This window comes from Myotis lucifugus, unplaced genomic scaffold (assembly GCF_000147115.1).
Source record: "Myotis lucifugus unplaced genomic scaffold, Myoluc2.0 scaffold_111, whole genome shotgun sequence".
NCBI lineage: Eukaryota > Metazoa > Chordata > Mammalia > Chiroptera > Vespertilionidae > Myotis > Myotis lucifugus.
In genome coordinates, this window is record NW_005871159.1 from 3,428,866 (window position 1) to 3,449,891 (window position 21,026).

At 44.1% G+C, this 21,026-nt stretch overlaps 1 protein-coding gene and 1 pseudogene across 4 annotated transcripts in view; both read right to left on the reverse strand.

The window, feature by feature from the left end:
* Nucleotides 1-21,026, reverse strand: part of LOC102438019 (glutathione S-transferase A1) — a 38,093-nt gene that overhangs the window by 11,262 nt on the left and 5,805 nt on the right. Inside the window, exon 2 of one of the 4 annotated variants that reach the window (XM_023757691.1) lies at nucleotides 18,499-18,550. The exons of 1 other annotated variant lie outside the window; for it this stretch is intronic. The gene's annotated coding sequence lies outside the window, so the exon portion shown is untranslated. Of the gene's footprint in view, nucleotides 1-4,229; nucleotides 4,272-18,498; nucleotides 18,551-21,026 lie in introns of those variants that run through there. 2 more of the 4 variants (XM_023757693.1, XM_023757694.1) reach the window with 2 other exon arrangements.
* LOC102430119 overlaps nucleotides 10,658-21,026 on the reverse strand; it is an 11,438-nt pseudogene continuing 1,069 nt past the window's right edge.

Here is a 21,026-nt window from a genome sequence, read left to right on the forward strand (position 1 = left end):
GTGGGGTCCCCATGAGGGTCTTCCTTTGCCCATATTCTCACCCAATAGTGGCCATTGGTGTCAATTGCACCAAGTAAGTCTCAGGTAGCCATTTGTCCTCACTCTGAGGATATAAACAGAGCAGCCTGGATCCCACACAGGAGAAGCAAGCCCGTGAGGGGCCTTGAAACCAGAGAACTTACAACAGGGAAGAGGACAAGGGAGCAGAGTTAGTCCTCTGCTCTGTGGCTGTGGTGCTGCTCTTGTTCAAATGCATGAAGTGGGGCTTAGTCCTGGCCTGATAGTCACCAAAACCTTCTAAGTTCTCTCCACACAAGAAGAGGTTCATTCCTCTTTCATATAGCAATTCTATATTTTTCCACTGCTGGATGAATTTTATTTTTCATTTAGAAAAAGGAATGTTAGTGCATTACCTTTATAGTACATGGAAAGGAACTAACACGTGTAGTGTCTACCACATAACGGACCCTTTCTAATTTTTATCTTTATTTAATCTTGGTAAAAATGACTTGAGGTAGATCTTGTTGTTATTCTAAGGTTATAGTTGGTGTTTCTCATGGCTATAGAGGTTAAGCAACTGGCCTAAAATAAGTGGTTAAGCTATCATTTGAACACACTTCAAAAAAACTTATATTGGACACCAAAGTCTTGGAGCTTCTCTAAAACAGTATTTTATTTTTTTATTGATTAATGTATTACATATGTGTCCTTATCCCCTCATTGGCACCCCCCACCCCCTGATCTAAAACAGTATTTTGTAAACTATGAATTGTGATCCCTCAATGTGCTGTGAAATCAGAACAGTGGGTTCTGACTAGCATTTTCCATTTGAAATATAATAGGAAATATCAGCGTACCACATGTAGTAAGTCTAACTACATACATACTACATAAAATTTTAATTTTAGTTACACTTACACAGTGTGTGTGTGTGCATATGTGATTGTATGCTCTGGTTTGTTGTAAAAGGTAAGAAATATATTGGTCTGGGGTCAGCGAAAGAAGTCTGACAGCTGTGGCCCTTTTCTAAGGTTTCTCTGCACCACTGCTGGATGAATTTGAGGCTAGATAATTCTTTGCTGTTAGGGGCAGTCCTGTGCATTGGAGGATATTTACTTTAGCAGCATCCCTGACCTCTACCCTCCAGATGCCAGTAGCATAGTGCCCTGTCCCTCTCTCCCATCATGACAACCCAAAATAAAATCAGGGGCAAAATCACCTCTGGCTGAGCACCACTGCTCTGTTCCAAGCTGGGACAGCAGCACAGAGATGGGAGGAGCCAAAGAGAGCTCCTCACATAATGACTGGGAAATGCCAGCAAAGGTCTTGGGCAGGTTTTATCAGGGATGTGAGTACAAAGGCACAGGAGTCATTAAAAAGCAAAGATTTGCTCTTCCCAAAGCGGCCAGAGGTGACCTCTGAAAATGGTTCGCTGTTCACTTGACCCAGAAAACCCCACAAAATCATGGAAATCAAGAGGGTCAAATCTTCGTGCTCATTGCCCAGGCCATCAAGGGCATGCATATTCAAAAAGCCACCGAGGATCTGAAGGATGCCACTTTATAGAAGCTGTGTGCGCCATTCCGTTGTCACATGGTGGAGCTGGTAGGTGTGCCCAGGCAAGAATTCAGTTGCCTAGACTTAGGGGGGACAATTTCTGTCCCATTCTTAGTCACTAGACCTCTACTCAGAAAATGTTTTTAAGCATTTTTGCAAGATTTTGTGGTTAATTTCTTAGCAAAACAAATAAGTCTTCAAGCAATAGTTACATTTTTTAAAAGATACATGAAATTTAAATTTTTATATGTCTCAAGGTAACTGTAAGTTAACATTGCAATAAAGCAATAAATTCTGCCTTTTCTCAAGGCTGCAGCCAACCCTCTGTTTTCTTAAAGTGTGTAAATAAAGCCCTGTGTTTTCATTCCCTATTTAGCCTTTCTTACAGCTTAGAGAACTACAGCTTGGGGCCACAGGTGTCCTCAGTAAATCTACAAATTCCTGTTTGAAGAGTGAGAACTCTGAGAATAGGGGGGGAAGCCCACTCCCTTTCTCATGCTCCCCTTTCTTAGGAGAAGCAGCACTTCTCATTCCCCTCCCCCTGATCTAATTGTTGTATAGTCTTTGTCCATCCTTATAAAAACCTCTGTCAGCACTCAGATCTCAAGATGGTTTTTTGAGGACTGGGAAAAGTCCCCCATCTTCTCAAGATGCCAGCACTCAAATAAACCCCTTTCTTTTTTCACCAGCACCTGTCTCATGAGTTGTCTCTCATTGCAAAGGCAGCCAAATCTGGGTTTGGTTACAAAAAGAGTTTAAATATTCCAAAGGATATTTATTTATTTATTTATTTATTTATTTATTTATTTGCATCTTAGAACCTTGTTTCTGGGTGACATGTAATATACTTTCGCTTTTTAGGTGCTTCATTCAAACTTCCTCAACTAACACTCATAGAGCAGCTTCATGTATGAAGCAATAATGGCTCTTTGGGAACAAGAAACAAGTCTGATTTGTTCCTTCCCCTTAAGGGACTTAAGTCTGGTCAGAAAAATAAGCTTGTTGACAACTGGAATTCTGAGGCTTTCCTGCATGAGAACTCTGTTTTGCTCTTTTTTATGTTGACAATTCTTCCAGGGCACTGCTGACTCTCATTAGGTTGCACCCTACTGGGTGACTTCATGTGCCTTCTGAAAACTAATTCTCCATTGATGTATGTAGCTCTACCCTCAAGACTTCCCCAATTATAGACCTAGAAAGGGTCTGAGAAGTAGGCTGGTCCTTCAAGAGTGTAAAGAATATGTACACACCAAAAGAGGGTATGATTTGCCAGCTAGCTGGTTAGTGATAAAGTCTAAATTAGATCCCAATTCTCCTGACAGTTAGACTAGTTACTCCCTATTATTCTACTAGTATATTACTGAATTTTCACAGCCTGCAGAAATCAGTTTCTTTGTTGCCCACTAAATTAGTGAGTTTCCCGAGAAGTTGTCGTAGTACACAGTGTGTTGAGCACAGTTCATTGTTCAACAGGCCGTTTGCTCAGAGTTCAGTACACTCTCCATGTGACATGGCATGGGCAGATTTCTCAAAAGCCATTCCTTTTTTTGTTTGTTTTGTTTTGTTAGGATTTCCCTCATAAGCCTTGCCATTTTACAATATAGAATTATGGAGTGATTAAATTATAAACTGGGATCATGGTGATGAAGTAGCCAATCCTGATTATAAAACACAACATTGTGCTATTTAAATGGAACTATCAAAGCAGTAGAACTTTCCACATAATAGAAACACAATGGTTATGCCAAAAAGCTTTGGCAAGGTAGGCCAGAGGAATATTTAACTGGGAGAATAGAAGGAATTTGCAAATCCTCTGTCAGACTGGGAACCTCACAGCTCAAGAGAAGGCCATTATTTTCTTAAGTTTGTCTAAGACGTAAACCCAGAGGCACTTGACTTCCTATTCTAAAGTCTCTATACATTTAGATTCACTAGTCAGTTTGAGTCATTTCTTTATAAGAAACCCTTCCTACCCTTTGGTCCAAAAGCATTAAGAAGGAAGGGAAGGAGAAGGAGGATGAGAGGAAGAAGGAGGGTTAGGGTGCAAGGTGAGGAGGAAGAGAAAAAGGAGCAAGAAGAGATAGAGGGGAAAGAAAGATAAGTGTTTAATCACAAAGTAACTCATATAAACAACAAGCTAATATAAGAATTAACCTACAGAGGAGTAAGTTCAGATTCTGATTGGCAGGCATTGCTGCCAATTGGTTTCCCAACAGGAGGTGTCAGTTCAAGAGGCACATAACCATTGTCATATATTTTCTTCCCGTTGCTCAATGTGTGCCCTGCCAAATTTAAATTCAGTACCAGTGTGTGTTGTCTACTGTATGAACACACTAATGCATCATTCTAATGGGGAAGCGATTTTAGTGTAAGCTCACATGCTCTCCCTGGAACTACAATGGTTGTATTTTCACATTACCGGTAATGATAACACTCTTACTTTCCCCATATTATCAAATTCTCTGCCTTCATTTTCAAAATTCTTGATTATTATTTTCCTTTAAAGATCTGGCCTTGAGGATCTAATAAATAATGCTTGGATTGTCTCCTGAACACACAAAGAAGGCACAATAAGTACACAGAGTACCCACATAAAATAACACATTCTAAAGAAATTTCCAAGTGAAACGGACACAAGAAAATTTATAGAGATGTGTAAGGTCAGTACTAACCTATTAAGTTCACGCTGTCTCTCTGCTCAGCTCCTCAAGGTCACTGCCTAATATCTGTGTTAGATGCTTAAATATTTTGACAACCCTCTCCCTCCTAAGGGGGTGGAGTCCAATAAGGAGCAGTCACTCCCACAGCCTCCAGCCTCCACAGAGTTCAATACTAGACCTGAAAGCAAAGGACAGCTCAACAATGTTTCATTTCAAGATTATCCATAAATGCACATAGAAGGGATTTCAGGTTTATATGGTTGCCCAATAGGTCCGTGGGAACCAGGCTTCTATTAACACTGCTGCTTATGTAGGATTTCATGAAATTTGCTGTAAAGATGGAAAAATCTTATGGGAAAATGTGTCACAGGAGGGTAGTGTCAGACAAGAGGATAAGAAAGAGAAAATAGGGAGATAGCAATCTAAATTCATAACAAGGACTGAATGATGAATACTGTTGCAACCCAAATTCTCTAGGCCCAAAAAATCTGTCTGAGTTATCTAGCAGTGGGCAGGAGGAACTCAGCTGCCTTACCTGGGCCTTGTGTAGGCCCTTTCCTTAGAGATTGCACTTCAGCATTTCCTCTAGCCTCAGGACCCTTGCATGTGCTGTTTCTTTTGATTGGAACGCTCTCTTGTCCCTACTCTCAGGCATCCTGTGCTTCCTCTGTCAAGTAGTTATGACCTTATCTGTAAAATATCTGTGTGTCTTTCCCCACCCCGTCACCCCCATTTACTGTGAGCTGCCAAGGGCCCATGCCTGACACTACATGGAAGAGACTTCATAAGCAAATAAAATACATATAAATATGTATAATGTATCTTTCTATAGTGAAAAATTTCTAACAGATATAAATGCAGAAAGACGAGTACCCATCACGTTACCACAATAGTCAGCAATGTTTTGAAGCAAATCCCATTGTATTGCATCAATAAATAATTTAACATATATCTTTTAAACTTTGGTGAAATTATTTATGTTACAGAAAAATTGTGAAAGTGGTGCAGAGTTTCCAAATACCCTTACCCCTGTTTTGTCTAATATGAATATCATACATAACCATAGTAAAATGATCAATCCAGGAATCTGACATTGATACAATACTATTAACCAAACTCCAGATTTTACATGGGTTTTGTCAGTTTTTCGACCAGTGTCTTTTTTCAGTCCAGGATTTCACACCGATTAGTTGCCATAGTCTCCTCCAATCCATGACAATTCCTCAGTCTTTCCCTATCTGCTGACCTTGGGGCTCTAGGAGAACACTGGTCTACTGTCCCTCAATATGGCTCTGCCTGATGTTTCCTCGTGGCTTGATTGAAGTTATATGTTTTTTTTGCAAGAATACTACAGAAGTTATGCTGTTCCTATCTTGGGGCATCACTTCTGGACATAACGTCATACCCAAGACAAAATATGTCTTATTAACAATGAAGCTAACCTTGATCCTTTGACTCAAGTAGTGTCTGCCAGTCTTGTCAGCTATAATGTTCCTATTTGGAATTAGTAAATATTTTATAGGGAGGTACTTTGTGACTATGCAAATATTCTGTTTCTAAATGAGCTTTCAGCCACCAACTTTAACATTCATTAGGGATCTTGCCTACAGCAAATGTTCCTATAGTGTTTGCTTAATGGTGATTTTCCTCATTCCTTCTACAGGGAGCAATTTAAAGTCTCTTGTAAGAAAGAGCTATCTCTTCTCCCTTATTTATTTATTCAATTATTTACTTATAGCAGCATAGACTTATGGATATTTTACTATAAGGTTTATGATCTAATACTGTTAATATACATTTTATTGTTCTAGCTTTGACCTTTGGGAGATACTTCAGGTTGGCTCCTATGTCCTTAAAACAAGTTTCCTCCCTTTATGGTAATTCCATATATTTTCTGCCCCAAAGTTGTTTCAGGATATCTTGTGTTTCCTCTACCCCAATCCAGACTGGTCAAGCAGGGCTAGTGAATGTGCCCAGGAGGAAGGCAAGAGGCCCCTCCACGCCCAAGGCTGCAATTGGGCTGGAGCTCAGGGTGAGGAGGGATGTGAGGAGGCACCCTTGGAGGCATGGGAGTCACTGAAGGAGGTAAAGAAGGTGGCGATCCTCAGACTTGCATCTTAGAAAAACTGTTACTGAACTAAAGGGGTTCATTTGCTTGTGTGCATCAAAGCCCAATCAAATGCAGCAGGTTTATTAATTGAGGAAATGGCGCCAAGCCCAGAGTCACAGGTGAGCAAATGCTCAAAGATGCGGCTTTGGATGGCTTCTAGTGGACACATTATGAAGGAGAAGAAGTCATTAATCATGATGATTAAGGGAGTTAGGGTCATGGTCATGGTAATGGTTCTAATGATTGGTCGATGCTAGGGTAGGGGGTAGTTATCATTGCATCTGGTCTGATGTCAGCCGTGGCATTGCTCTGTCTCATTTCACAAGGGTGTGATTGGTGGGCTGCTTCTGTGTTTCTGGGTCTGGAGCTGAAACACAACTGAGGCCTAGATGTCATGTCTAGTTTGGCTGACACTCTGTCTCTGTGGTCAGCAGAGAGGCTTTGTTCCTAAGATGGTTTGATTCGGACCAGAACCTCATTGTTTGAAGGACTTAATGATTAAGGGAATGGACGTGGGGGGAGAAAGAGGTAGGTGAGCCAGGGTGCTGGGTAAGCCAGTTTGAATCAAAGAGAAAGGAATGGAGTTTCTGCATGGTTACCACCACTCTGGTTGCAAGAGAGAGCAGACCAGAGGGCAGTGAAGCTGCAGTTGGGGAGGTTACTGGGGTGGTGGAGGTGAGAAATCACGAGGCCTGATCTCGGGCATTGGAAGAGAGACAGGTATGGCAGTTGGGAGTTGTGTTGTCATGGCTCTGTGTCATCCAGGGGCCGGCAAGGAGAGGCAAGTCCACTGTGTGGACACCTTGGCTGCCAGAGCTGCCCTAGCTCCAGGGAGGAAACGGCGAGGAGGAGGAGGAGCCTGTGGAGCAGACTCAGTCTGGTTTCTGAGAAGCTGAGTTTGAGGGGACCGAGGAACAAGATGCTGGAGATGAGCTGTGGGCTGTCAGGGGCAAAACCCCTGTGGCTTCTGAGCTGAAATAAAGGTAACCTGGTCAGGAGGGAGGAGAGGCAGGGGCAGGGCTGTGTGCCCAGCTCAGAACTGGTTTCTCCTGGATGAACCTGGGAGAGAGGAAGCCCTTAGGTCTCCCAGAGGGAGAAGGAAAGATCCTGTAAATACAGGTCAGTCTCGCTCATGACATGTGTTAAGTTTCTGTCAACTTGGAAGGCAACTCACATCCTCCTTCCTTGGGACATCATCCCCACCCCTTCACCCCGAAGCAGACCAAGAGCAGGCAGCTCCCTCCCAGGGGACAAGAAGGGTCCTGTGAAATCAGCAGCTGAACTCCAGGGGCAAGTCTGGGGTGAGTGGGTGGAGGGGAGAGCTCTGTCCAGACCTTTCTCCTGGCACTTGACCGGTGTACCTCTGCCTTCTAGACACATCCAACTGGCTGCCCCTCAGGCAACTCAAACTAACCAAACCACAAACAGAAATCGGATTTCCATTCTGAGATTGGCCCTGCTGGCCCACACCATTGCCCAGGCTGAAAGCCTGCCATATCCCTGACCCGCTCTCTCCCTGCAAATCCCCATTTCCCCTTCACTCTCACTCCAACTCAGCTGCTTCTCTCCACACCAACCCATCTTCCAGTGTGGGCTGCCATTGTCTCTCCTGCAATTTCCATAGAACCTTGCACACCAGACTCTGTGTCCAGACTAGGTCCCTGTGGTGCTGTGTTCCATCTTCCATGTGACAGCCAAAGTGGTTTTTCTCTTCTCTTCTTTTTGAAATATAATTGACCTTCAGCATTATATTAGTTTCCGGAGACAACATAATGATTCAATATATGTATACTAGGGGACTGGTGCACGAAAATTCGTGCATTCAGGGGGAGTCCCTCAGCCCAGCATGCACCCTCTCACAATCTGGGACCCCTCAGGTAGGGTCTCTAGGTCTCCCCTCAGATCAGGGCCTATCAGGGCTTTCCTTCCTCTGGCTGCAGGCAGCCGCCCCACTCCCATAGTTTCCACTGCTTGTCATCTGTGCAGCGTTGCCCCCCTCTCCCCTGCCACCAGCGACCTCCCTCTGTAGGCAACAGGTGTGGGGTGTGATGGCTTGGCTGGCCTGGGGCTCCCCTCTGCAGGGCGATCGCTAGCTGGCCACACACCTGCCAGAGTCACCACTGGTGGACTGGGCCTCCCTCTCTCTATGCTGGGGTGTGGGGCCAGTCTTGTGAGGGGCTGTGGTGGTTCTGGTCTCTGGTTGTTCTGGTCATTAAGTTTATGGTGGTTGGCCTTTTATTATATAGGACTAGAGGTCCAGTGCACAAAGATTTGTGCACTCGGGGGTGGGGGGGATCCCTCAGCCCAGTCTATGCCCTCTTGCAGTCTGGGACCCCTTGGAGGTTGTCCACCTGCTGGCTTAGGCCTGCTCCCTGGGGGATCGGGCCCAAGCTGGCAGTCAGACATCCCTTTGGCAGCCCGGCAGCCCTAGGGGAATGTCCATTTACCAGCAGGGAGCAGACCTAAGCTGCAGTCAGACATCCTTAGTGCTGCTGAGGAGGCGGGAGAGGCTCCTGTCACCACCGCTGTGCTGGCAGCCATCAGCCTTGCTTGTGGCTGAGCAGAGCTCCCCCTGTGGGAGCACACTGACCACCAGGGGACAGCTCCTGCATTGAGCATCTGTCCCCTGGTGGTCAGTGTATGTAATAGTGACCAGTCATTCCCAGTTGTTCTCCTGTTAGGGTCAATTTGCATATTACCCTTTTATTATATAAGCTAGAGGCCTGGTGCATGGGTGGGGGCCAGCTGGTTTGCCCTGAAGGGTGTCCCAGATCAGGGTAGGGGTACTGCTGGGTGCCTGGCCAGCCTGATGAGAGGCTGATGGGTGTTTGCAGGCTGGTCACACCCCCTTCAGGGTGGGGGTCCCCACTGGGGTGCCTGGCCAGCCTGGTTGAGGGGCTAATGGCTGTTTGCAGGCTGGTCAAGACCCCCCAGTGGGGACCCTCACCCCATGGAGGTTTGGCTAGCCTGGGTGAGGGGCTGATAGCTGTTTTCAGGCTAGCCACACCCCCTTTAGGGTGGGGGGTCCCCACTGGGGTGCCTGGCCAGTCTGGGTGAGGGGCTGAGGGCCGTTTTCAGGCTGGCCAAGCTCCCCGGCAACAGAAGCTCCCAGCCTCTCCTTTTTTTTTTTTATTCTGGGATTTACTTACCTTCTATAATTGAAACTTTGTAGCCTTGAGTGGAGCTCAGAGCCAGCCAGGACGGGCTGGAAGCTTGGCTTCCTCGATCGCCAGGGGCAACCCAGCCTCCTGCTTGCTCCAGCTCTGTGGCCACAACCGACTGAAAGCAGGTATCTGGGGTTTATTTAGCTTGTATAATTAAAACTTTGTTGCCTTGAGTAGAGCTCATAGCCGGCCATGGCAGGTGGGAAGCTTGGCTTCCTCCATCACTGAAGCAACCAAACCTCCTGCTCGCTCCAGCTCCATGATTGCCAGCCCCCATCTTGGTTGGGTTAATTTGCATATTGTCGCTGTGATTGGCTGGTGGGCATGGCTTAAGGCATAGCGAAGGTACGGTCAATTTGCATGTTTGTCTTTTATTAGTGTAGATATTGTGAAATGATGACCACAATAAGTCAAGTCAACATCCATGACCACATATAGTTGCAAATGTGTTTTCTTGTGATGAGAATTTTTAAGATCTACTCTCTTAACAATTTGTAAATATAATATGCAGTATTGTTAACTATAGTCACTGCACTGTACATAATGACATTCCAGGACTTATTTATTTTGTAACTAGAAGTTTGTACCTTTGATCCCCTTCACCCATGTTGTTCGCCTCCACCTCTAGCAACCAGAAATCTGCTCTTTATAACTGTAAGTTTTTTTGTTTTGTTTCCAGATTCCACATATGAGTTCTACAGTATTTGTGTTTTTCTGCCTCACTTATTTCACTTAACATAATGCCCTCAAATGGGTCTGTCTAAGAAGCATATTTAACTGTCACCTTATGCTTTAAAACTGTTGAATTAGCCATTTTTTAAAAATATATATTTTATTGATTTTTTACAGAGAGGAAGGGAGAGGGATAGAGAGTTAGAAACATTGATCAGCTGCCTCCTGCACACCCCTCACTGGGGAGGTGCCTGCAACCAAGGTACATGCCCTTGAGCGGAATCGAACCTGGGACCCTTCAATCCGCAGACCGACGCTCTATCCACTGAGCCAAACCGGTGAGGGCGAATTAGCCATTTTTGCCATCAGGGTGAAGTTCTTGCACAGAGATAAAGCCTTCCAAAATCCCACAATCTAGCAATGAGAGTCACAATCAAAGGAGACTGAAAATCTGATTTCATATTGGATCTTAATGAACAAGAATAAACTATAACTAAATCAGCTCATAGAAGTTTATTATTTGATAAATTGGGAAAAAATTTACTATTCTCACAAGATCAGAGGTCTACATCTAGGTAGAGCACTTCACTGTTGGACAACTTCAGTAGATTGCTCCTGCATGTGCTAGGAATCCATGCCTGCTTTATTTAAATCTTGAAAATCTCCCTGGCTGCTTTTACTGCTTTTGCATCTATGGGAGGCTTCCTCTGACTGCCGGGCTGCAGAAACTTCTTCACAGGAGGAAGGTTGCTGATCCTGGTTTTCAGAGCCTGCAATGCACAAAGCACAGCCTCAGATGGAGACACAACACCACCCCTCATTACACAGGCCAGGGAATCTGAGGACAGACCAATGGAGTCCCCTCCATCAGCACCAGCAGGGGGCTGGGAAAGGGACACCCAGCAAGAAAGGAAGATAAGGGGAAGGAAACACAGCTCAATAGCACTTTCCCCAGAGACAGGATTCAGTTCACAGTCTTCTTCCCACATGGAAATCCTGTGGATTCTCACTCTTGTGCAGACAAGGAAGACTAATGCGTCTGTCAGAGCAACACAGGTAAAGGCTCCAAACTGGAGAAATGAATATGTGGGACAACTGGGCTGGAGCTGAAGATAGAAAATACAGAAGGTCAACCATGCGGACAGTCAAAAGCAAGAAAGAGAGAGAGAGAGAGAGAGAGAGAGAGAGAGAGAGAGAGAGAGAGAGTCTGGGGAGAAAGCAGTGTCTGAGAGAAGGAGCAGGAGCTGAGGGAAGGAAATCAGAGGAAGGAGACCTGCTCACACAGACTCAGGTAAGAGAGAGAAGGACACACGGGGGAGGAAGGGAATCCCTGAGAAAATCAGGACAGAAACTGCATGGAACAGGGCTGAGCACAGAGACGCTGAGCCCTGGGTCCCTCTCATTGTGAAAGACAAACTATTCTCCTTGGGGCAGCATCCACCCCCAATTTCCTTGGCAAAACAAGATTCTTTTCCTTTCTCAGACCAGGGCCTACGAGCAAATTTTGGAGACCTGGGGGCAGCGGGGCGTGGACAATGATGCAATCATCACATGGCCAGTCCAAGAACCCAGATATTAGATTCCAAGATGGGAGATGTGGGTTCCCTCCCCAGGCCTGTGAAAGGGGTCACCTTCAACAGCGGGAAGTTGGCCATTAGGCTGGGGTCAATCTCTTCAACTTGGTAGATAAGTTCAACCAGGTGAATGTCAGCCTTGCTCAGCCTGTTGCCAACCAGGTAGTGTTGTCCATGGCTCTTCAACACCTGGTGAATTGGAGGGAGCAGGTTATGAACACAGGTGCACTCAGGCTGGGTCCACCTGCTCCTGCCCAGGTCTCTCCAGCCTGGCTTCCCGTCTGTGCTGTCTCACTGGGCAGGTGCAGAGCATCAGATCACATTCATCTCCCTTGACTCAATGAGACAGAGAGAAGCAGGTCTTTGCTGTTCTTTCCTCACCCCTCAGCTGAAGCCCAGGCAACCATCTCATTTTCCCATTCCCACATCACTGGGCTTCCTCTGTGAATCTGGGTCAGGCCAGGGCTTCCACTGACTGCACTGTGTTTCTATGTGCTACATGCCCGGAAGCCTCAGCAGCTTTGAGATTCCACGACTTGCTTCTCCAGGCTGTTCTCTCTCTCCTTCGGGCAAAGACTCCATCTTCATGACATCCTTCCTCAATCCTGAGAACACTATTTCAGAGTCTATATTTCTCCTCTTGTCTGCTCGTCTCATTTCCAGGTCTACCTATGTAGGATCTGAAATAATCCTGGACCAATCTGAACTCACCATTTCTCTTACAACATTGTCTCTTACTCCTAAGCCACCTGTGCCTCTCAATAACATTGGGAGAATTTGTTACAATTCACATGTGAACTAAGGTGACTGCACTTGTCGGTAACTTACTTTTAAATGCATCAAAAAATAATGTTTGGCCCTAACTGGTTTGGCTCAGTGGATAGAGCTTTGGCCTGCGGACTGAAGGTCCCAGGTTCGACTCAGGTCAAGGGCGTGTACCTTGGTTGCAGGCACATCCCCAGTAGGGGGTGTGCAGGAGGCAGCTGATCGATGTTTCTCACTCTCTATTCCTCTCCCTTCCTCTCTGTAAAAAATCAATAAAAATATATTTAAAAAAATAATGTTTGATTACAGCAGAGAGGGATGGGGAGATATATGATTAAGCAAACATAATTATAAAATGTTAATTTTTAATCTAGGAGCTGAGTACATATGAGTTTATTGTACATCTCTTTCAACTTTTCTGTTTCAGTTTTTTATAATTAAATATTGGAGAAATATGTGATGCTTATTAAAATTATTACAGCAATGTGGAAATTATAGAGAAAAAACACATGTGGACCACTGACTAAAGATAACATTTTGGCAAATATGCTTTCAGACTAGATAGATAGATAGATAGATAGACATGAATGGATAAGTAATGAATGACTACAATAAAATATCAAATGCTATATTGTTATATGCATTTTGCATTCATGTGATCATAGGGCTCTTTATTTTCATGGGATCATGGGGCCCTTTATTCATGTGAGCATGGAACTCTTTGTTTTCAAAGTATAGATACACCTAAATTACAATATCTATTTAGGTTTTCATCATGTGAAAGGTGCCTAAACTCTTAGCACCACAAGGACCAGGAGAGTGTACTAGTATGTTCTGATTAATACCAAATTCTTTCCTCTTTGAATAGAACCTCACACACAAGCAACAAATTAATATTTGTTGAATGAATGATTTAATACTTAATAAAAATAAGTTCCTCAGTATTAATCTTTTTACTTCTATGTAAGCCTCCTGTATCCCTTACACTATTTTTGTTGTTGTTGCTCATGATTTTATTTAGTATGATTCCATGGTGTTTTAATCTGAAATACTCTCCTTTTACCTTCAAAGAGAAGCATTAACTAATGTATGTATTATGTATCTTGATGGAACTTTATTCCTTAGTTTTGCATGGCTTTCCTCAAAAGTTTGAGAGACATATCCACAAAATGTGTAGATTATTTATTCCTTACTATCTTTTTATCTGTTTCTTCCTCTCCATCCCACTGCCTTTCTCTCTGTTTAGATACATCTCATCCATCCCAGAAACACTATCGTACCCTCCTGGTGGGCAGTTGGGGTCATGTTGCCTGTTGTCAGCATATTTTCCATTGAGTTGCTTCCCTCGTGCTCCTCTTGGATGAAAAGCCCCTGCATGGTGCTCTGCAGGATCTACTCCAATTGCTAGTGTGGCTCTAACTGTGGCCATGAAATGCCATCAAATAGAGAATTTTAAATCGGGTCCTAGTAAACTGAACTTTTGCTGACAGATTATAACTTGGGTATAACAGGTACATGTCCTCCCCACAGCTGATTTTGATAATAAGCTGGGAGAGTCAGGGTGCTCCATCAGTAGTCAGAAGGGCCCATTGGAAGTGAAGGTCAAATCCCCAGGACTTCCCAGGCACCAGTTCTCTTTGTCCTCTAGTCTCAGTTCCCCAAACACTGACCAGTCCACTTACCTTTTCAAAGGCTGGGAAATAACGATTTGTTGTTTTCTCTCTGATCTGGGTCATCTTGGCGTCTTGTTCATCAGGTGGGAATAGTGGTAAACGCAGGATCATTTCATACAAATCTGCAATACCTTCTGAATACATATCAATCCTGAAAGACAAAAATGACCCAATTGTCAACTGTCACCTGCCTTACACGTTATAGTTTAAAAATGTAAGAGAATGGGGTATTGGGAGATGGCAAAGTAATTCACCTCCATTGGGAGCATTTTTTTAAAATATATTTCTTTATTGATTTCAGAGAGGAAGGGAGAGGGAGAGAGAGAGAGAGAAACATCAATGATGAGAGAGAATCATTGATCGCTGCTTCCTATACGCCCACCACTGGGTATCGAGCCCACAACCCGGGCATGTGCCTTTGGCCCAAATCGAACCCGGGACCCTTCCGTTTGCAGGCTGACACTCTATCCCCTGAGCAAAAACAGCTAGGGCTGGGTGCATTTTTATATACCAGTCATTCAGCTATGATTTTCACTTAGTTTTAACATTTCATATCAAGGTGGTTATCTTCGTCTAAAATTTTTGTTATACTCATTACCAAATATACTGACAGAGAACATCAGTGAGGTGTCCAGAGTCACAGGCATAGAGAAATGGTGGAGTCATTGCAAGTACCCACTGAGATGCTACCTATGGTTTGCCATCTCTGCTGTGGTTGGTTCTGGGCACAAACTCCATGTGATCCATAAGGCTAAAGGCCTGCCACCTGAGGAATCAGCAGAGAGTCCCTGGTACAGACACCTCAGTCATGTCCCTCTCGCTCTCTCATCCTGTTACACCACCCAGGCCCATTTATATGCCCAATATTAGCAGTTTTTCCAATGAGTCCCCATAGAACACAGTTCCCAACCTTCTCCATGTGCTGTTTCTAAACTTTGGCCATGTTTGCACTACTCAGGACTCTACCTGAAACATCCCCTGAATGGGTGCGATCCTTTATATAGTTCCAACCAGTGCATTTTATAGAGCAGTTTTTTTTCTTTTGTTCTAAACTGGGTTTTCTACAATACTTATAAATATGCCAGCTTTATTGAAATACTATATTTACATACCATAAATATCACCCTTTATGTAAGGTGTACTATTCAGTAGTTTTTAGTACATTCTGAAATCATCATCACATTCTCTCATGCCAGAACATTTCCTATCATGCCCAAAAGAAATTCTGTGCCCTTGACTGTCACTTCCTATTTCCCCAAAACTCCATCCCCAGGAGATCACACACTACTTTCTGTTTATATGGATTTGAATGTCTGGACATTTTATATGAATGGAATCATTTTATATACGGCCTTTTGTGTGTGGTTTCTTTCATTTTGTATACTATTTTTAAAGTTCATTCATGTTGTCACCTACATCAGAATTTTGTCCTCTCTATGGCTAAATTACATTCCGTTGTGTAATATTCTGCTCTTTGTTCATTCATTCACCAGTTGATGGACATACCTATTGTTTCCACTTTTTAAATATTGTGAGCAATGCTGCTATGAACATTTGTGTGCATGTTGGGGAAGGTCATCAAGAAGATGTGAATGTCATTTGACCCACAAGCTGGACCTGGGCAATTGGAGGCTCCCCACTCCCTCCCCTGTGCTTGGAATGTGCTCTCCACATGCCTTCCCCAGGACACAGCCTTGGGATAGGAATGTGGTGATAAGACCATCTGGACTTGGTATGTGAGCCAGTTGAGGCCTCTATATAACCTTTTAAGATCCTGGAAGGTGGATTCAGAAAACTACTCGACTTGTGGTCATGAACAAATTTCCTTGTTTATTAAACCTGCCACCTACCAATAAGGACTGGAGGGCCTTTTTCTTCAGTCTCTCCCTGCCCTTCCCAGATGGGAGCCAGTTTCAGATTTCACCTGAGGGCTCCCAAGGAGGTCTATGAAGCCACAGTACAAGGTTTAGTGTGGATATAGTTTTTATTATCTTGGGCACATACCTAGAATTGGAGGTGCTGACATAGGATAAGTCTATGAACATAAGTCTATGTTCAACGTTTCGAGTAAGTGGTACCAGTTCCTTACAAGTTTTAGTTTCAATCATGTGGTTCCCTCTCAAAATGAAAGAACACACCCCCACCCCTCCCAGATGTAGCTGCATTGAATAAATGTGGCTGCTTCAGTACAAAAAATATGCTCCAAGTAACCCTGGCCTCTTGAAAACCTGCCTCTGCTAACCGTTGTCAAGTGGCCAGTCCACACAATGGGCTGGTGAGTTAGGCTCCTTGTGGGGCGCGGCTACAGTGTTTTGGGCAGGTTCAAGCCTTGGACTGAGAAGAGGGCACAGTCCTCTCATTGCCACGTGCAAGTCCCAGCTGGAGGGCAGAGCCTTCCCAGCACAATTATAGCTAACAGCTATAGTTTTAAGCTTGAACTATAGTTCGAACATGTGGCCCCACGTGCCTGAGTGATGTAGGCTTGATAGAGTTCAGGTGCATGTAGTTGAGGAGGATTGAGACCCACGAGAATGTTGTAAACATCTTGATCACGCCCTTACTTTGCCTCCTGGCATCTGCTATAAAATAAAGACAGGGCTTGTGGGCGTTGGCGCTGTCTATCAGAGTAGCAGCGTCCCACTGAGACCCAGCTTTCATTCTCTTGTCTGTTTTTTTCTAAGCCTTTCATTGCCCCCACTCAGGGTCACTGAACCAGGCTGAGCTGGCATGAGTATGCCATGGCCATGCCGGCTCCCCATAGTTCCTGGTAACTATTCCTGTAATTTCTGGAACTTGAGAATTAGCCCTTTGTGTCCTTTCCTTCCCCAGTCTTTTCTTTAAAGGCCTGAGCACCTAGAGCAGCCGTGGGCAAACTACGGCCCGCGGGCCGGATCCGGCCAGTTTGAAATGAATAAAACTAAAAAAAAAAAAAAAGACCGTACCCTTTTATGTAATGATGTTTACTTTGAATTTATATTAGTTCACACAAACACTCCATCCATGCTTTTGTTCCGACCCTCCGGTCCAGTTTAAGAACCCATTGTGGCCCGCGAGTCAAAAAAGTTTGCCCACCCCTGACCTAGAGTCATGACTCCACCATCCTCCTGGCTTCATGGTTCACCAGTGTTTGGAAAAGCCTGTCACTCCCTGTGCTACCTCTGTGGACTGAGTCTTCCTTTCTAATCCCACTGCTTGATTCTACTTCAAGTGGAATCCCTCCTCCTCATGCTCCCTGCTGGCCTGGACCTCAGTCTGTACCTCAAAGGCTCATGCTGATGTTAGTCATGATCCCCCGACACAATCCTGATCATTCAAGGAAGAATCTAAATTGTTATTAATTGTTTATTTAAAAACAGAAGAAATACCTACAGGGCTCTCTCCTTTATGTCTGTCCCATACAAGTTGTATTTGGCAGCAATGTAGTTGAGAATGGCTCTGGTCTGTGCCAGCTTCATCCCATCGATTTCCACCATGGGCACTTGCTGGAACATCAAAACCCCATCTTTTGAAAGAAGAAAGAAAAAGTAGAGTGAAATGTCTAATGAATCACAGTCTTTAAGATGAAAACAAGTTTGTTGAAATTATCAGGTAAAATTTTAACAAAACGGCATTTTGCTCTTAGTTTTTTACAGTCCTTTTTCTTATCAGTCTGCTTTTTATTTTTTAACTCATTATTTTATTTACCTTTTTATTTCCATCAAATACATGGTAGCTACCTATATTTTTTGTGATTGATTTATCTTTGTGGATATTTTTAAAAGAAGCTGGAGACAGGCTGCAGCAGGCTGCCAGCCCGATGGCATTTCAAATGGGAAGTTCCCACAGTAACTCTTATGGTGTTCATGGCATTTAAGGCAGGTTTTGAGAGAGATTTTACATAGGGATCTCTTTCTCTGACTTCAACATCTGCAATATTGCTAAGACATTACCTTGCAACAAACCATAGAGATCATTCAAAGCTACTGCTGGGCCTATTTCTACTCTCTTCACCCTGATGCATGTGTTTGAGTGTCGGTGGATAGGTGGGGTCCTGAGCAGACACAGCTCCTCACAGCGGGTGCAGAAAGGTGGAGAAGCAAGGAGCGGGTATCCCAGGTCACAAGGGATGATTCCCTGGTGAATATTCTGAGTTCTAGCCCTTCCTAGCCCTGAGTGAGTGATGAGACCTGCTCAAGGAGCCCCACCCTTACACTTGAACTAATTTTCTTCCTCTTTCACCCACCCTCCAGCTCCCACCATACACACTCATAGGCATTGCCTGGTGTTCAAACCTCACTATTGCATTTATTCCCTCATCAGAGGAATTTAGATACATTGTCTTACCATTTCTTAATTTTTCCAAGTCTTCTGGACTTTCCAAAAATTGTTCTTCAAACTAGAATCAGAAAGAGTAAAGGAGTTCTTGTGATTCATTCCTTAGCATTACAGAACTTTTAACCTTAAATGACCTCTGTCTGGTACATCTTATGGAGGAGGTAAGATTCCTGAGTTTGGCATGGTACACAGAGGAGTACAATTATGCCATTTGGAAATTCAGATTAGAGCCATCAAGAACAGAACATGAAGCAAAATAAGCCAGTCAGAGAAAGACAAGTATCCCATGATCGTGTCGAATCTAATGAACAAAATAAATTGATGAACAAAACAGATCCAGAGACACTGAAACATGCAATAGACGGATGTATTTCAGAGGAAAGTGGAGGGTGTGGGGGCTGGAAGAGATTGACCAAAGAATTTATATATGCTTAGCCCATGGACAAACAATAATGCAGGGAAGGCCTTTAGGGAGTGGGCGGGGAACAGGGTGGAGCAGGTTGTGGGTGGAGGGTGGAGGGGGTGTAGGAGAAAACATCTGTAATACTTTCAACAATAAAGATCTTTTAAAAAGAGGACAGAGCATGGCTTGCAGCACTTAACTGCTCACACTTGGAGGTTCCATTCACCTCCACCTGCTTTTACCTCTGTCAATGGTCAGGTCATGATTTGGGAGGGAGGTGTTATCAGAGGAAAGGGACTGGGAAGATCTTGTAGTTATGGAGTTTTGATATCTCAGGAAAGCCTTTCTCTCCATATGAGACAGGCCAGGAAATTAGGTGTCTCCCAGCTTGGGATATTCATGTGCCCATAACCATCTAAGATGCTGTCACCAAGGTGACAATTACCTCATTTCATTTTATTTTATAGTTTAAAAGGGGTATTTTATGATAAAAGTTTTGGTCTTTAGCTTGATCAGTGGAACAGTCTATTGTGGATCTACATAACTCCATAGGGAAAGACCTGATAGGTAGTGAGTTATGTGTGCAGGAATTTATAAAGCTTCCAGTGCAAGACAAACATAAAGGATGGAGGATGGTCGTCAAGGGAGGGTGGCCAAGGTAGGATGGCATTGGCTGGTGTGATGTTGCTTGTGAGGCTAACGGAGATGAAAATGATTGTAAAGATCTACCTTTGGGAGCACAGAACCCAGAAATGCTCACCAAGATCCTTACCCCACACCCCCTTCAGTAAAGCTGGGATGGAGTAGAGGAAGCCTGAGATGTTCTCAACATCACCTCCTAGTCGCCCTCCTGTGCTGAACTCATGCTGCCCACAGGCTCTGAACACACCCCTGAACCCCAGAGCTGAAGTTGGGGTGGGTTTATGGAGAGAAAATAAAAAGCTGCATGGCACTATTTGTAGTTTTTGTGTACTTCCTCACTCATGAAATTAAGAAAGAGCCAGGCTCAAGTCCCCATGTCTTCATGAACCAATGAAGAAAGTATAATCCTGCCTCAGGTAAACATGTTGTTGTGAGGCTAAAGGGAGCACATTAAAGCTCCTGTCTCACCTCACCTGAAACCCTCCTTTACTGTTCTGACTTATGGGACAAAATTTCCTGAGTTCATCCATGCCTCCCTCTCCTGAAAATCCTCAGAGTTGCTGAGTCACTCTGATGTGGACTGAGAGAAAAGTGTTTTCCTCATTGACACCTCTAGAGGGCAGAGCTCAACAGATGCCACAGAAACCTACCAATTTTCCATGCAGAACCTGGCATTTTGACATTGTAAATCAAGCATGTCAAACTCAAAGGCTAACACGGGCCAAATAAACAAGGTTTAAATTTATGTGGGTCACAAAAAAACAAAAGCTTCCATTTTCATAGAAACGTAGGTTTATTTCCATAGAGACATGCTGAATACAAAGGGCTGAAATAAAAGACTCATCATTAACATAAAATAATAGAACATTTTAAGAAAAATTAATATTTTTTCTTGAACATTAACTTACCAGACACTGAATAACTGCACAAATTAATAAGCGTAACGCAAATAAACTTATTTTTCTTGTTCTCCGAAAGCGAGATATTTCCTGTTGCGCACACCAAACAAGTCAGTACAAGACTAATGATGTGGCAATCGCCTGCTAGAATATTCGCTGCTAGTATTAGTGGAGAGAAATGGTACCACTGCATGTAAGGCGGGTAAGGGAAATGAATGCAACATGATTATAGTAATCAGTCATTAGCGAATGTTGTTGTTTTTTAATAACTAGAGGCCCAGTGCACAGATTTGTGCACCAGTGAGGTCCCTCGGCCTGGCCTGTGGGGATCGGGCTGAAACCGGCTCTCCGACATCTCCCGTGGGGTCCCGGAGTTCGAGGGGGCGCAAGCCAGGCCGAGAGACCCCACCAGTGCACAATCAGGGCCAGTATCGATCGGCCGAACCCACCAGCAAGCTAAACTACCAGTTGGAGCATCTGCCCTCTGGTGGTCAGTGCACATCAAAGCGTATGGTCGAACCATTGAACAAACGGTTGGACACTTAGCATATTAGGCTTTTATTATATAGGATTATGTATAACAGGATTATCAT